Source organism: Lissotriton helveticus, chromosome 2_1 (genome assembly GCF_964261635.1).
Source record: "Lissotriton helveticus chromosome 2_1, aLisHel1.1, whole genome shotgun sequence".
Classification (NCBI taxonomy): Eukaryota; Metazoa; Chordata; class Amphibia; order Caudata; family Salamandridae; genus Lissotriton; species Lissotriton helveticus.
In genome coordinates, this window is record NC_136059.1 from 552883283 (window position 1) to 552901795 (window position 18513).

Below are 18513 nucleotides of genomic sequence, written 5' to 3' on the forward strand. Positions count from 1 at the left end.
TTGTCTACCCATAGTGGAATCTCGGTGCTGAGGACTTTGTAGGGGTGTCCACTAAGGGACTAAGGATCTGTAAAATGAATAAGAGAAAGGAGGAAGGAGAGTGCAAATTCTTTAAAAAATTTATAAAATCGAAGATCAATGAGATTTATGGTTACAAAAAAAAGATGACATTTCATAATGGTCATTTAACCCACCTGGGGCCACTGTTCCTAGGGTTTTGATCCAATAGGTTTCCCTGCGTGCTAGGGCTATATTGATATCTGTGCCTGAACAGGTGTTAATGCGTTCTAGAACTGTAAACCGTAATTGTGGTATAGTATGTGCTGCCTGTTTCCAGTGTAAGGCAAGAGGAGAGGTGATGTTTTTGTTCCTAATCCTGCTCTTGTGTTCTTGTGTTCTTTCCAGGGTATACACCGTGGAAAGAGCCTGGTCCAGGCTCCCAGTGGATACCTGGGCGGTACATCTGGAGGCGTCCCGGCCTCCCCTTGGGTCCAATCCGTTAGTTGCCGATGAGAAATTAAACATCTGGCTCACCAATTCGCTTGATGCTCTCCTCCCCAAGAAGAAACAACTCACCAGGGGTAAGAGAGTGGGATCTGCTCCCTGGTACACATTGGAGCTGAGAACTTTGAGGAAGGGCTGCAAGAGGTTGGAGCGGACCTGGAGGAAAGATTGGAGCGAAACGAGCCGGAGAGAATATCGGGCGGCTCTTAGTACCTACAAATCTGCTATTCGGGTAGCTAAATCTGTGTTCTTTGAGGAGAGAATAGGCTCTGCGGCCAACTCCTCAAAAGAATCATTTAGGGTCATCAAAGAACTCCTTAAAACTCCCGAACCTCAGGTCATTCACGATGACCCCCGTGAGAAATGCTCCGAACTTGCCTCCTTCTTTAAAACAAAAATAGATAACATCTTGGCGTCTCTCCCTCGGCTGGCCGAGGAGACCCCCTCTGGTGGTAACCCAGAGTCTCAGCCCAGGGTGCGGCCAGCGGGGTTTGTTTCTTTAGGCCCTGTTACTGTGGAAGAAGTTCTCACAGTTCTGATGACCATGAAAAGTGGTTCCCCTAAAGACCCTGCACCTATGAAATATCTTAAGCAGGTAGCCCCCACCATCGGTGGCCCAGTGACGGATTTGATAAATTTATCTTTTACCCAAGGAGTGGTGCCCCCTAGTTGGAAGGGAGCGGTTGTCAAGGCTCTCTTGAAGAAGCCTAACTTGGACCCCGCTGACCTTGCCAACTTTAGGCCTATTTCCCTGCTCCCCGGCCTTAGCAAGGTGGCGGAGAAGTTGGTGAATCGTCGCCTCTCGGGCTTCCTGGAGTCCAACTCCCTTCTGGGTGACGCCCAAACGGGCTTTCGCCCCGGTCAGGGGACTGATACTGCCCTGCTGGCAGTCGTGGAGAATGCCAGGAGCATTTTGGATTCAGGGGGATCGGTGGCAGTGATCCTCCTGGACCTCAGTGCGGTATTTGACACCGTAGACCATCAGGTGCTTCTCCAACGGCTGTCGGGGGTGGGGGTCTCTGGGATGGCCCTGAAGTGGTTTGCGTCCTTTTTGGATGGCCGGACGTTTGAGGTGTGGGAAGGCCACGAGAAATCATCATCGGTCCCTCTCCAGTGTGGTGTGCCACAGGGCTCATCGTTGAGCCCTACTTTATTTAACATTTATATGGCCCCCCTGGAGAGTGTGATACTGCCCCTGGGTATCAAGATTATCAGCTATGCTGATGATACTCAGCTGGTGGTAGGGCTTCCCCAGTCGGCTTACCATCCCGACCGGCTGCACACGTGTTTGGATAAGATCTTCACGTGGATGTGTAGCTCAGCACTCAAGCTTAACGGCTCCAAAACGGAACTGATGATGCTGGGGAATTCCCCTCCCTCCTTATCTCCGAGCAGCTGGCCTAGCTGCCTGGGAGCGGCTCCCACCTCCAAACAGGAGATCAAGAGCTTGGGGGTGTGGTTGGAGCAGGACCTTTCTTTTAAGACAGACGCTAAAAAGACCGCAGGCGTGTGCTTTGGTCTGCTCCGATCAGCCCGGAAGATCTTACCTCTCCTCCCAGTGGCCTCTAGGAGGTTACTCATCCAGGGGCTTATCATCTCTCGGCTGGACTTTAGTAACGCGTTGTTTCTGGGGGCTCCAGAGTCCACCCTAAATAAACTGTAGCAAGTGCAGAATGCGGCCGCTAGGCTCCTGATGGACCTTCCCAGGCGTCAGTCTGCCCGACCTGCGCTGAGGGTGAAATTCAAGGCACTTTGTATGGCCCATAAAATCTTGCAGGGGAAAGGCCCACCTATCCTACGGGACATGGTTCAATCATATAAGGCTTCCCGTTCCCTCCGTTCAGACCATCAACATCTGCTGCAGGTCATGAGGGCAAGGAAGGTAAGAACTGGTGGCAGAAGATTTTCCATCAACGTGGCCATCTTGTGGAACTCTCTTCCTCTGCACTTGCGCTCGGAAACAAGCTTCTTACGCTTTCGCAAGCTGTAAAAAACCCACCTGTTTCCTGCTTAATTCCTGTGTCGCGTGTCATGGCGTCTCTCTCTGGATAAGCTCGGGGATGCCCAAGGGTAACCAGGCGCGGTATAAAACTCCTTAATAATAATAATAATAATAATAATAATATTAATAATTCTTGTGTTCTGTTATCCGGGTTTTTATTTTCCGGCTAGTTCTTTCCACATAAACTAAACCGCAGGGGCATTTGATAGCATATATAACCTTCTCCGTGTTACAGTCTGACGTATGTTTCAGTTGAATCCGATTGCCAGTGTGAGGATGCGTGAACCCATCAACTGAGGAGGAGCGCCTAGGGAGCCCGAGTACCAGCCTTGCGGCAGCGTTCTGGACTACCTATAATCTGTTCACAACCGCCTTCTTTGTTCCTGCATAGAGACTATTGCAGTAGTCCAGGCAGGACAAGATCAGGTGCAAAAGTCAAACACGTCCCTATAGTTCCCCAGGGGGAAAAGAGGCATAGATGTCCACTGACCACTCCAAAAAACACTTTGTGCCACTGCAGAATATAACATGCTAAATAGTCAAAAACAGAATACAAAAAATGATTACAAATGTATACACAATTTATTCAATATATTACAATACAATATTGTGCACATCAGTGCCATACGCAATGTGTCATATATGCCTCTTTTCCCCCTGGGGAACTATAGGGACGTGTTTGACTTTTGTAGATAATCTCTCTCCTTGTCACTAATTGGACTTATAAGGAGACCTCCCTTTCTTTCTATATTTAGGACAAGATCAGGGCCACCACAACAGTCTTTCTGGCATGCAGTGGGAGTTGGTCAAAGAATTTTCTGAGGGTTTTTATAGTTTGGAAACACATGCCTGCAATGGTGAGAGCTTGCTTATGGAAGGAGAGCGTTGGGTCGAATTTTATTCCTAGATTTCTTGCAGTATCAACTGTAGTGGGTGGGGGATCTAAATCGGAAGGCCACCATTGAATGGCTTTGAAGACATTGGATTTTCCAAACAGCATGATTTCCGTTTTTGAGCTATTGCAGAAGAGGTGGTTTAGTTTCATCCAGCTCATGACTGCAGTGAGGCAGTGGTGGAATTTTTCTTCCATTGCTGTGGAGTTTTTGTCTAGAGTGAGAATCAGTTGCGTATCGTCTGCTTAGGCGATTGATTCAATATTGAAAGTAGCAATCAGCGAGAGAAGTGGTGACATATATAGATTAAAAAGTGTAGAACTCAGGGAAGAGCCCTAAGGAACTCCTGATGATAGCTACTTCCCCTCTGATCTGTAGCTTCCAAGTGTTACAATCTGATTGCTTTTGTCTAGGAATGGAGCAATCCAGGCCAGAGCCTTGTTTTTTATTCCGCTGTAGTTCAGTCTATCTCTCAAAATGTCGTGAGAGACAGTATCGAACGCCGTGGATAGGTCCAACAGAATCAGTACTGCTTCCTTGCCCTGATCCAGGGCAAATTTGAGGGTATCAGTAGTGTGTAGCAGCACTGACTCTGTTGAATGGCCTGATCTGAAACCCGATTGCTTTGGATGTATACATTGGTTTCTTCCAGGAATTCGTTAAGTTGGCATTAACTACTTTCTTCGTGATTTTACTAAGGCACGGTAGCAGGGAGATGGGTCTAAGGTTTGTGAGAGTGGCGGGGACGGAAAGTTTATTTTTTTGGAGTGGCTTGACTGCAGCAGTTTTCCAGAGATCAGGGATTTTTGCTAACCTAAACGTGGTATTGATAATCTGGTTGATAACGGTTTACTATGTCCACCAAAGCATGAAGAATTTTTGGCGGGCATGGGTCAAATGGAGATCCTGACTTGCAGGACAGGTTGGCCTGTCTGGATTGTTCTAGATTGATTTTTTTGAAATCAGAGAGTTCTTTAGAAGTTTCTACATTTTGGGCTATGTTATACTGGGGAGGATTATTAGAAAAATCTTTCGTTAGATCTTTAATTTTTTTGTCGAAGAACTCGGCAATGTCATCGCATAGTTCCTGTGAGGGAGGTATTACACAATCTAAGTTAGTGGGGTTAGTGAAAGATTTGACTATGTTAAAACATGGTTTTTTGATTGTCATCGGCCCTGGTAATGAGATTAGTGTAGTGGATTTTTTTCTCTATTTTGATTTGTTGTTGATACGCTTTAAGTGTGCATTTAAAGAGCTTCATATCTTCGGCCTTGTAGTGCTTCTCCATTGTTTTCCTGTTTGTCTACACTGATCCTTCAAGGCTTTCAGGTGAGGGGTTAACCAGGGGGCTTATTTTCCTAGTGGTTCTTTTCTGCGGAGCTAGAGTGTTGGCTATTGATAGCATCCATTCATTGAATAGATTATTATCTGTGTCAGGATTACCTGTGAGGTTGGGTCTGGTGGCTTCCGCCGTGCTCTGTAGTTTGGGGTTAGCTAGCATATTTTTCCAATTTAGTGTGGGGGCCAGATTGCTGACATTTTTAGTTTTTTGGCCGTTATCATAGATGAAACTGAAAGGAATCAGTTTATGATCGGTCCAGGTTAGCGTGACTGGAGTGGCAACTGTTAGGTCAGTGGCGTTGGTACAGATCCCGTCTAGGGTATGTCCTGCCTGGTGTGTGGGCCCCTGGGCCAGGTGTTTTAGAACTATTTCAAAAGGAGCCCAGAAGGAAAAAGAAGCGGCAGGGTTGCCCTCCACTCAACAGTCAGCAATACACCAAAACCCTGTCTCTTGGGCGACCAATATATTTCTCCTTTGTTGCTGCGAAAAGAATGTCTTCCATCAATTTCTTCCACTACAATAGTATACCCCTCTCATTACTAGTTTTTAGGGTATTTCCAATATATCGCCCTTTATTTTAAAAAATTCTAAATAAGAAATACCTTTTTCAATTTTCAATTGACAGTAAAAAAAGAAAACAATCTCAATGTCTGTGCACCAAGTCGACAGTACATCAAAAGGTGAAAAAATGTGTGGAGGACAAAATGACCCCTCACGGGCGCACCACCTTCGGGGTAACTGGCAGGTACTCACCAGATTGGGCCTCTTTTCTCATCATAGGCAGTCATTTTGTCCCAGAAAAGAAAAGAAAGAAAAGTGTCCAAACCAAAAATGAACTTAAAGGGTGTGTGAGTGTAGTGAGGCGATAAGCAGTCTCACTCCACTAGTGACAAAAAGTGATTAAAATCAACAGGCACACCTCTCTCACAACTTTATTCTTAATTCCTAGGTGTGTTCTGTCGAATTAAAAAGGGGATGGTAGCTGTCACTGCATACCAATATCCGCTGCCAACATGTTTCTCTGCCTATAAAATTTTGGCAGGTTCTTCAGGGCTAGACTCCTTGTCACAGCACCTCTGTTGGACACTTAATTCTTTTTAGACTGTCAAATTGAAAATGTAAAAGAAACACATTACAAATTAAAATGCACCCAAAATGAACTCACTCCAGCTCCATATTTAAGATTGTCTGAAACCTCATAGTTACCCTCTGTCAGCATAAGTCTCTCATACCCGCTGTAGAGGCACATTGCTTTTGTCTCAAACGGTGAACAGTCAAAATATCAACTACAAAATATCGACTGGACATAATATCGAGTGTTAAATATCGAATGGACAAAATATCGAATGGACAGAATATAGACATCAAAAATATTGTTTTTAAGGTAAGTAATGTAATATTGAATGTTAAAAATATAGACAGTTAAAATATCGAAGTATATAATATAGGTTATTAAAATTATCGAATTTTTAATAATATTGAATTTTTTATAGTGTTTTTTATGTTATTATATGTGTGAAAAGTGTGTATTTATGTTATAAATAATTTTAATTAATGACATTTTAATTTTTTTATTTTTGCGTAATTTAATTCTGTAGCGGGTTGTGGGTTTATAGGGGAATAGGGTGGGAAGTAATTTAATTATAATTAATTAAATATGTAAATGTATTTATTGTTATTCATTTTTAATTATTTGTTAATTAATTTATATTTGGTAATTAATTAACTTTTAATTGGCAATTAATTAAAATTAATTGATTAACTGCTAATTATGTTAATTTTACTAATTTATTTTCTGTAGCGGGTTGTGGGTTTATAGGGGAATTGGGTGGGAAGTAATTTATTTATAATTAATTAAATATGCTAACATATTTATTGGTATTGTTTTAGAATTAATTTTTAAATAATTTTTTATAAGTAATTGATTAAATTAGAATTGCTAATTAATTTTATTTAATTGATTAATTGCTAATTATGTTAATTTAATAATTTATTTTCTGTAGTGGGTTGTGGGTTTATAGGGGAATAGGATGGGAAGTAATTTATTTATAATTAATTAAATAAATCAATTTATTTAATTGTATTTAATTTGAATTTATTGTAAATTAATTTTTAAATGTTAAATTATTAATTGTTAATTTGTAATTAATTTGTATTAATAGTTAAATAATTGTAATAATTAAATTTAATTTGTAATTTTAATTGATTAATTATTATATTATATTAAATATGTAATTACTTTCAATTAATTTTTGATAGATATTAATTTATATTTATTGAAATAATATATGAAGTATTTAATTTCCCTACTGTTGCACTCTCTGGAGTGGGAATAGTCATTTTTACCTCTACGCTATCCAATGTTTTCCCTACTGTTGCACTCCCTGGAGTTGGAATAGTAATTTTTACCCCTACGCTATCCAACGCTTTCCCTACTGTTGCACTCACTGGAGTGGGAATAGTAATTTTCACCTCTACGCTATCCAATGCTTTCCCTACTGTTGCACTCACTGGAGTGGGAATAGTAATTTTTACCCCTACGCTATCCAAAGCCTTCCTCACTGTTGCACCCACTGGAGTGGGAATAGTAATTTTTACTGCTACGCTATCCAACGCTTTCCCTACTGTTGCACTCTTTGGAGTTTGAATAGTAATTTTTACCCCTACGCTATCCAACGCTTTCCCTACTGTTGCACCCACTGGAGTGGGAATAGTCATTTTTACCCCTACACTATCCAACACTTTCCCTACTGTTGCACTCACTGGAGTGGGAATAGTAATTTTTACCCCTACGCTATCCAACGCTTTCCCTACTGTTGCACTCTTTGGAGTGGGAATAGTAATTTTAACCCCTAAGCTATCCAACGCTTTCCCTACTGTTGCACCCACTGGAGTGGGAATAGTAATTTTTACCTCTACGCTATCCAACGCTTTCCCTACTGTTGCACTCTTTGGAGTGGGAATAGTAATTTAAACCCCTACGCTATCCAACGCTTTCCCTACTGTTGCACTCTTTGGAGTGGGAATAGTAATTTTTACCCCTACGCTATCCAATGATTTCCCTACTGTTGCACTCTTTGGAGTGGGAATAGTAATTTTAACCCCTACGCTATCCAACGCTTTCCCTACTGTTGCACTATTTGGAGTGGGAATAGTAATTTTTACCCCTACGCTATCCAACGCTTTCCCTACTGTTGCACCCACTGGAGTGGGAATAGTAATTTTTACCTCTACGCTATCCAACGCTTTCCCTACTGTTGCACTCTTTGGAGTGGGAATAGTAATTTAAACCCCTGCGCTATCCAACGCTTTCTCTACTGTTGCACTCTTTGGAGTGGGAATAGTAATTTAAACCCCTACGCTATCCAACGCTTTCCCTACTGTTGCACTATTTGGAGTGGGAATAGTAATTTTTACCCCTATGCTATCCAACGCTTTCCCTACTGTTGCACCCACCGGAGTGGGAATAGTAATTTTTACCCCTACGCTATCCAACACTTTCCCTACTGTTGCACCCACTGGAGTGGGAATAGTCATTTTTACCTCTACGCTGTCTAAGGGTAGTCAATACTTTATTTGATTTTTTTTAAATCATAAAAGGGTGGACTTACCACCATACAAGCAACAATACATCATAAAAAAAACAACACAAAACCAACTTTAAGTCAAGTTAAAAACTGATATCGTAAAATGTGCAAAATTAGCAAGGAAAGGTCTAAAAGAAAAAGGATAAAAGGTATAGTGTAAGTTTAATCTACGTGCACGTTATTTTTAACTCATGATAATAAGGAAAAAATAAAAAGTAATCGAAGAATAACGGAAGTTCAAACAGGGTGCACGTTGTTTTTTGCTCTTAATACGAAAAAGATGGTCATTTAGGGAGGAGGGAAGAGAAGAGGAAGAGTCCGTGGCCGGCCAGAGCCTGGCCTATTGTCCAGAGACTTCTTTGGTTGCTGCCCTATTTTCCAGCTCTATGGCGGCAAGATTCAAAACTTGTATGGTTTTACATGAGAGTTCTATCCAAGATCCACTTAGGCATCTTATCACCGCCGCCCTGCAAGTTCTCACCTGGGCTTCTCTTAAAAGTGGTAGAAGAAGCGTTTTTCTAAGATTCTGAAGTGCCGGGCATATGCATATAAGGTGCAGTAAAGACTCTGCACCGTTGCCGCAGAGGCGACAGTCGGGAGTTGCCCACAACCGTAGCCATTTGGGAGTGAGATCTTTGGACGAGAAGCAGCCCAGCCTTAAAAGGCTCAGTTTCCTTTTGTAGTGATCCCTAAAGCAGTCTTTCAAATATTCCTGAGGTTTTAAATAGGTATATGACGGCAAGACGATCCATGCATGGCTTTTGCCAGCCACTGCTGCTTTATCCATAAGTATTGATGCTTGTTTAACTGCTTTCTTGGTTATCAGCTTGAAAGCAGAATAAGTCATTGGCAGAAGCCAGGATTCTTCCAGTTTTAGTGCTTCAAGTGCTTGCCTCAAGATCTTATATGTTGAGTCTGGTAGTCCGGCCTGGTTTTCAACTTCTGACCAGCAAAGGTGAGGCAGGGATTCGTCAGCTGCGTCCCTCATTCGCCAATAATATTTGGCGAGTGCTGCTTGTCTTGCCGGGAGCTGGTTTGTGAGACAAAACACCAAACGAATTTGAGCTTGAGAGATGTGGCATGGGATTGAAAAAAGATTTTAAAACAGCTTGTATTGGGTGAGATTTAGCACTGCGGAGTCCCGGGATGCCAGTAATTCAGAGCCGTATGTTAGTGATGGCAGAAATTTAGCGGCTGCGATCTTGAGAATGTGGCCGGTGGAATGTCCGCTTAGTTGCTTTTGAACGGTTTTAAAAGCAAATTGGAGCTGTTTGGCTTTGGATTTCCCCTGTTCCATGTGCTGTTTAAACTTTAATTGGTAGTCCAGTAAAATTCCCAGGTATTTATATTGATCTACCTGGGTTAATGAGGTTGAATTTATCTTCCAGACAATTTTTATTTTTTTTCCGAGAGCCGCTAAAACATAGGATGTTTTTTTTTTTATTTATGGTCAGTTGTGCGTTAGAGAGACATTGCTACGCTATCTAACACTTTCCCTACTGTTGCACTCACTGGAGTGGGAATAGTAATTTTAACCCCTACGCTACCCAACGCTTTCCCTACTGTTGCACCCCCTGGAGTGGGAATAGTAATTTTTACCCCTACGCTATCCAACGCTTTCCTCACTGTTGCACCCACTGAAGTGGGAATAGTAATTTTTACCCCTACGCTATCCAACCTTTCCCTACAGTTGCACTCTGTGGAGTGGGAATAGTATTTTTTACACTTCTGCTATCGTACGGTAATAATATTGGATATTATTTATTATATTATGTTTATATATATATATATATGTTTTAACAAATATGATTGTACATTTTTTTTATAACTTTCATTAATTATTTAATTATTATAAGTTAATGTAAGTTTTTTTAAGTATATTTTAGTAATTACGTTTTTTATTTTTATTTAATTTAACACTGATTTTAATAAAGTCGATATTTTTTAAAACTATATTTTTGTAAACGATATTTTGTACTCGATATTTTTGTACTTACCTGTTTGTAGATACAAACTCGATATTTTGTCTGTAGATATTTTTTCCTCGATATTTTTGCTAGTCGATATTCTGTCACTCGATATTATGTCAGTGATCCGTCTCAAACTCCTTAAGTGAGTCCTCTATGAGATTGACCCAACGATTGTGTTATCAATCTAGAAATTCAAACAATACGGTGACAAAATGTTAGAACACGTTGACGGCAACCAAACCTCCCCGTCACAACTCTTTATGTGCAGTCCTTAACCAAAATGATGCAATATTGTCTAGTGACTGCATGTATCCTATTCTGGAAAGATCAAACATCCTGTTGCGGTGTTGGCAGGATCTAATATGATGTACTCCTAACTACCAAACTTGTACAGCACTGCTTTAATGAGAAACACAGTTTTACGTGGGTAGTTCTTGAGAGGGTTAAGGCTACACAAAACATTGAAAACGTACTGCTCTCCAAGGAAGCACGGTGGATTTACCAGGAGAAAAGTGACCAGATGGGATTAAATGAAGTCATTGAATGGAACAGGGTCAAAAACACACCACTTGCATCTCGCATAAAAATCCATAGTTAATGGTTGTTTTTACCGCAGGTGTGTCCTTTGGAGGTTTATTTGTACGAAGGGGCTGCGTGGGCACCGACCAAGGCTGTTCAGTATCTTTGTATTGGTAGTACTCTATCTTATGATCCTCTATCTATTGCTGAAATGACTAAATATCAGTCAATCCACAATGAGACTCTTTAAAATATCAGCCTGAGCCCATTGTAAAAAAAAACACTAACATGGATTCCACATATATAAAAATCGTTTTATTACATTTTTTTCTTTTTATATACAATTCTTTAATTAAAAAAAATATGCATCAGCCGAAAACAGTAAAACATAACCACAGAAAAATGAAAAGCAAATTTATCAATACTTAAAAAGTTGCATCTCCCATGATGCATCACTGTACAATTATGAGCCACGTTTTCATGTAGAGCTGTTTAGTTCAGGTAGATTATGAAATCTATATCATGTTTCAGTGGGATGATGTTATACTATCCACCTTCTTCAGGACATTAAATTATTTTGATCTTCCATTAGTTGTATTAAAGTCATTTTGGAATTAGAAAACAAGGAAGCCAGACATTTCCTAATGAAAGGCTGACGAGGTGAATATTGTCAAATTGAAAGTTCCTCCATACACATGTTTTTTTTTTTAACTGGGACATAGATATGTTGAAGACCAAGCAAGCAGCAAACAATAAAGGAGCATTAAAGAAAAATCCGATGTGTAGGAACAATTGCTGTTAAAAAAGAAGCATCACCATCACCAATAAGAATCGAGTAATGAATAAGTACCCATAAGAGATGAATCCCGATAACAAGGTGGAGACGCATTTGGAGATTGCCATATTCATCAAATCACTACGGTTGTCTTTGTATGTACTTTGTGTTAAATAACTAATAGAAGAGCATAATAATGTAATGTCCTGAAGGATAACATCCCACCAAAACGCGTTGACAATATAGATGTTATTATCTGCCTGCACTGAACAATTTTACATGAAAAAAGTGGTTCATAATCGTACAGTGATACAATAGAGAAGCTGAGATTGTTGTTTTTAAAGACTGATTAACTGTTCTGTTTTAATTGTCCTGTGGTTATATTTACTGCGTTTAGCATATATATGTTTTTGTTTTATCAATTAACTATGTATAAAAAGGAAAAAAGTTTATATAAATGTACCAAAACATAAGTTCTATATATGTGATCTTCATGTTAGTTTTTCTGCACTTGGGCTCAGGTTGATATTTGAAAAAGTATTGAATGGTATTTCGTTATTTGAGCAATACCTAGGATATCTTAGTTGTTGTTTCTGCTTTATTAACCCTGTCTTCTTCATTTAAGGGGTTGCTCACTTTTGAGTATTTGATTTACTCTAACTTATGGCCCATTGGGTGTAGGGAGATGGGCCTGCACCAGAAGACCAAGTGATGGCCTGGTAAACAGGAACATATCTCAGACGTGTGTCACAAGAAAGGCTCAGGCATGGTTTGGATGTCTGGTTGAAAAATGGGCCTCTTGTTCTGGTGGGTGAGGGGTGTTGTGGAACTTGGCATGGGGCCCGGTAGCCCAAGGTGACAATGTTTGCTGGATTGAGAAGACTGTTTCGGAGGCAAATCATGTGCCTGCTTTAAAGTTTGATATAATCTTGTAATTTTTGCTTTTTCACTGTAAATAATTTTGTGACTTGAAGAATTACTTTTTGTGAATGGGAAATAGTATAATGTTGTTTCGATAATGAATACAGGCTGAAATGTTTCGTCTCATGCCACATCCACTGTCTTAGGTCAATTCTTCCTTTTTTTGGTTCTTGCTCTGGCTGGTCCTGCTCACCTTGTGCCTCTCCTAATAAAATGCAACAAAGGAGATAATAAAAAAAGCTATTGGACTCTCGTGGAGCAGAGCAAAGAGATATTTTCCTCCCAGAGAGAAAGAGCAAAAAAGTATTGGAAAGGGAAGGGAGGGCGCTGACTGGGAAGCCAAAGCAGCCCTGGTCATTTTCGCAGATCAGCCCCTGCCTGGCCCCAAGAGGCTGAAAACACTTGCTGCTTTTGTTACTGGGGGTCGATATTGCAGCAGGACAATAAAATGTAATGTAATGTAATGTAAATGTAAATTGATACTTGTATAGCGCACTACTCACCCGCAAGGGTCTCAAGGCGCTTGTACGAATACCGCTGTGGAACTGGCTTTCCCTGTGAGGTGTCCACTCCTGGGCACCCCCAAGGTGGAGGCCAGGCATCCTTAGGGGGCCGTTGTGGAGATTAAGCAAGCTGTTGCCCAGAGTTGCAGAGTGGGACTCCATGATTGGAATAGGCACCGAGGCGAGAATTATCAGGTCTGTGGAATTTTGAGCCCAAGACCCGCCGAGGCGGGGAATTGAACCCTGGTCCCGGGCTAGACCTCTGCATCAGGGTCTGCCGCTCTAACCATTGAGCCACACTTCTCCACACCCCCCACTGAAGTAAAACTGGGCCCACCCTTTCAGCCTACTGGGGAACCACCCAATGCAGGTAAGGCCAGTCTGGCTCTGACTGTTGGGTGCAGTGGTTTAACCACAGTGATGGGCCCCTCTACTAAATATGACGAGGGCTCCTGAGTCTCCCATATGTCACAGATATACATTGGCCTTGGGCTGAATGGGCCCCCTGAAAGGGTTAGGGCCACGGGGGCTGCTAGAGCCTGCCTTATGCCCCTGGTTGGGTTCGGGATGGAGACCGCATTGAACCCTCGTGGCTTCTGTACAGGGGAGATGTGTGGACTTAGAGATGCATCCAGTTCTGAATGAGTTCCAGAGAAGGGCCCACGTCTTCAGCAGTAAAGTGCATAGAGAGTGCCAGAATGCGCCACGGGAGTTCATGTGCAGACAGACAAACAGGCTTCCAGCAAAGAAGTGCCGTCCGAGCCGGTACTTTACGGTAAACCTGCTCGGTGAGTGTTGACAGGGCAAGCGTGGAAACATAGAAGGACGCGTGAAACGGACAGGAAAGCGCACTGCACAAAAGAAGGAGAGATGTGGACCTCGGGCTGAAGGAAGGATGATGAGAAATGTTAGAGAAAGAGAGAGTCGTGTTAGGGAAGGGAAGAGGGACGGACCCATGGTGCCGAGGGAGAAAAGCCAAGGCTGAGATTCCGGCCAGGCGCGAGCTGTGGGAACACTGGAAAGAGAGGGAAGGAAATCGGGACTGAAACCGAAAAACATATCACCTGCAACCACCAAACTGTCACCAAATCAAAAGCACGAAACACGAATCTAATTTGTTAAGCTGCCATTTCTGCAGACGGGAGATCGATTTTCTCTTTAGATGTCTCTAATTGAGTGAATATAGAGGCGCTGAATTAGCTGCGCTCAGGTGAGAGAAGGGGGGATTTCCACAAAATAACCCCCGCGCAGCCCCCAGCCCCGTCCAGCCCCCTCCCAAATAATGAAGGAAGCTGGATCGAAAGGTCCAAGATTGAGTGGCAGTCATATTTCTGGAACTAACTGGTTTTAAAAAGAAAAGGTTAAGACTGTTGCAGAATACTAACTAGCCGAAGGCAGCCGGCAAGGGGGAGAGCGAGAGAAAAAGGAGGGAGGGGGCTGGGGGGAGGGAGACGGCTGATCTCTGAAATTGCTTACAGAATTACATTTGTTTTCTTGTGATTTTATTAAAAGTCACTCCTCATCTCCAGAATGCGTGAAAATATCTACTTTCCACTCAGATACACCACATTAACTTGTTGGAGGCGAATTTGTTTGTTTGTCTATTTTATTTATTTGCTGGATAAGATTGATGCAGTCTTATTAGCGCTATATCTGGTTATAGGAAGAGATAAGGTTGAGATCTTTTCTTTTTTATTCCAATTACTAGAGGTGTCACCCAACTGAAGAACTGAAACATGATTGTTTATCTTTGTGCAAATAGAAATCAGAGAGTCGGGGGGTGTGAGCGATAGCGCGCAATCTGTGGGTGTCACGGGCTATATATGCCTTTACTGAGCTCAGTGTGCACGTTAAGAGACCGCTATAGGAGCCTGGGCTGCCATACGTCCAGAGATCCCTTATACATGCCGATTGTTGCAAATAAACCGTTATACACACCAACTGGCAGACGTGTGGGGACGTCGAAGCTACTGCGTGGCTATTGCTGTGCATATAACTTGCCTGAAATCGACCATGAATGTTAAGAGTGTTATTTCTTCATGGCAGTGCAATTCACTAATACACTTAGAAATGCATGTGCGTGCATATGTGTGCTTACGTGCGTGTTCGCCCATGTGTGTGTGCTTGTAAATCTCTGTATGCCTGTTTTGCGTGTGCTGTCTGGATGTGATTATTCGTGTGGTGTGCGAGCGTAGGAGGCATTATATGTGTGTGTTCACTTAGGCACCATTGTTTCTGTAGGTGTACATGTGCGCTTTGTGTTTGGGATATCTTCTTTTAGGACTGGGTGTGGTGTGCGCGTGTTCAGTGGCCATGTCTCTGTGTTGTTTGTATGTGAGATGTATAGGTTGCTTTTGGTGTGAGTGATTTGGATATATTTTGTATATGTGCTGTGTGTCTCAGGTGTTTGGCATGCATGTGCATGTGTTCCGTGTGTCTTTTTTTGCGGTGTGTGGTGCTTCTGTGTGTGCGCATATATGCGAAGATTTGGGTTTGTCTGGGTGATTGTTGCCTGTGTTTCAGGCACAGGGTGTGAGTTCAATACCTTACCAGGGTGTGTGTGCATGTGGCACTGATGTGTGTGCGTACGCTGTGATGTATGCGTGTGCTATACGGGGAGTATGGTTACGTGTGCCTGGGGTGTGTTTGAGGAGGGTGTGTGTGTCGGGGTGTGTGTGTGTGTGTGTGTGTGTGTCTGGTGGCACAGTGTACACACCGACACGCTAGCTCTTCCACACTCGCTTCCTGTTACTACTTAGAGCATCAGTGGTGATGCACCTGGGAGATCACACGGGAGGTTTGCAGGGGAAGTAGGGCCATTGGGGTCAATGCTGACCCGCACGCGGTGCGTCTTCTTATTCTTCCGGGTTGTCACTGTCCTGATGACCATGCACTGTGACGAGCCTGCCTTTCCTGCTGCTTTCACGCGCCTCTCACCGGGAGGACAGACTGGGGGATATGAACACATCTTCGTGGCTCCATGCACTTATTTAAATGGCTGCATAGACACACTTAGTAAAAAAAAGGAACCCTTGTAGCTGGTCATCAATCTCCTACTTCCTGACATTTTCAGAGTTGGCGGAAAGTTAGTGCGCGGTAAATAAGTAGCGGTAACCCTGCCTAAAGACAAGAAAGTCTGATTACCAGTGTTCCTCTCTCTAACATAGTTTTTTTTCCGTGACTCCTCCGGTTTGCTGTTTTTGCATCTCTCCTACTTTTAAGTGGGCAGGTCTTCCGAGGAAACAGACAACCCGCTCGTTTTGGTTTGTTATTGTAAACAAGTAACACTCAAAACAATCGGTGTGATTGGACACGAATTAAATAGTGTTATTTTCACCAGGGAGGTAAAAACAGAAAATGTACGTCTTTTTAATTATTGATAGATATGCGCTTCATTAAGGGGGCCAGTCCCAGTATACAGCGTAGAAATAACAACGTATATAACGTGGCGCAAACAGCAGCCAGGTGCCTAGAAGTGGTGAAAAAAAGAAAATAGAGTCGAAAGGTGTGTTAGGTATGTTTGCAGCAGGGCAAAGAGTGGCCTGAAAAATTCTCCTTCAGCGGGGTCCAGGTTTCTGGACAAATACCGGTCCTTGGGCGTGGACGCTCCAGAACCGCTCCTCTTCCGGGTCAGCAGCTCCACCCTGGGCGTGCGGGGAAGCCCTTTCCACGCCAGGGCCCGTCACACATTAAACACACGTCCAGACAGGAAACTTCTGGGCCACTTTCTACACTCGAGGCGTGAGCTAAAGCGAGTCCCTTCCATCTCCTCACATTAACCGTGCCTCTTGGAAGGGGCTGGGGTGATTTCCCGCGCCCAGCCCGTGGCACCTACTTCTGAGCAAAATTCAATCTCTATTTTTTATGAGAAGTAAACTGTCTAAATAAATTGTATTAGGGTCGAGCAGTATATTTTCTGGTACTTCCCCGTGTTCCAGTTCTACATGTGTGTAACAATCTAAAACCCATTTATGGAGAGCAAATCGCCGGATCCGTCATGGAAAATCCTTTTACTTTGCTGTGAAGTGATTTCTGTGTCTGCTGCTGGCCGCGCTGAGGGGGCCGGGGCTGGGGGTTGCTGTGCTGCGGGGCTGCGGGCTGCAGGGCTGCTGTGCTGGGGGCCGCTGGGCGTGCACCCTTCCTGGCCGAAGACCCCAGCGCCTGCCACCGTGCGGGTACAATCCCCGGAAGGAAAGAGACGGACGAGCAATGCAAGACTGGCTTAGCTGACGTTAGTAAAGGCATTTAATAGTCGAGTAAAATCCCCTGCATGAACGGAGCCGCAGAAGGCGAGCGCTGCCCGGGCGGAGAGCTCAGGGAAGCCCCGCTCGTTGTTACCCGCAAACGCCCGGTGTTACCTGTGGCTCCCGGGCCCCGGCTCTGCCACTGGTGTCTCAAGTCCCCCCGAAGTGATTTAGTTTGTTTACCCTGCTGTGAAAATCAGAAGCAATAGAAAAGTCATAAAAGGCAGCTCGCGATCAATCACGAGGAGCATTGTTATTCAGCAGTTACTAACCGAGATGGATGCGTCTGATGCGCCTTATTGTTATTACTCGGCGCTGCCTCCCGCGCAACCTTTATTTATCGAGCGGCGCCGTGCGGGCTTGAGTATGGAAAGCACGGGCGGGCGTGCAAGTGTGTACTCTGGCACAGCCGTGCATAGGCAGACATAGCTATACACACCGGCCTGCCCGTGACACGCACTCTGAGAAGCATAGGTGTATCAATACCCTCCCGACCGGCTCGTGACACACGCTGTGCAAAGCATAGACTGACATGTCTATGCACTCTCAGGGTGCTCATGACACACACTGTGCAAAGCATAGGTATCTATCTATACACGCCCTGCGTGCTCATGACACACAGTGTGCAACGCATAGGTATATCTATACACGCCCGACGTGCTCGTGGCACACACTGTGCAACGCATTGGTATATCTATACACGCCCGGCGTGCTCGTGGCACACACTGTGCAATGCATAGGTATATCTATACACGCCCGGCGTGCTCGTGGCACACACTGTGCAACGCATTGGTATATCTATACACGCCCGGCGTGCTCGTGGCACACACTGTGCAACGCATAGGTATATCTATACACGCCCGGCGTGCTCGTGGCACACACTGTGCAATGCATAGGTATATCTATACACGCCCGGCGTGCTCGTGGCACACACTGTGCAATGCATAGGTATATCTATACACGCCCGGCGTGCTCGTGGCACACACTGTGCAACGCATAGGTATATCTATACACGCCCGGCGTGCTCGTGGCACACACTGTGCAACGCATAGGTATTTCTATACACGCCCGGCGTGCTCGTGGCACACACTGTGCAATGCATAGGTATATCTATACACGCCCGGCGTGCTCGTGGCACACACTGTGCAATGCATAGGTATATCTATACACGCCCGGCGTGCTCGTGGCACACACTGTGCAACGCATTGGTATATCTATACACGCCCGGCGTGCTCGTGGCACACACTGTGCA

General features: G+C 43.7%; 1 long non-coding RNA gene across 1 annotated transcript in view; it reads right to left on the reverse strand.

Annotated features, from left to right (window-relative positions):
• LOC144819422 (uncharacterized) overlaps positions 1–18513 on the reverse strand; it is a 419348-nt gene that overhangs the window by 374225 nt on the left and 26610 nt on the right. The gene's annotated exons all lie outside the window — the stretch shown is intronic.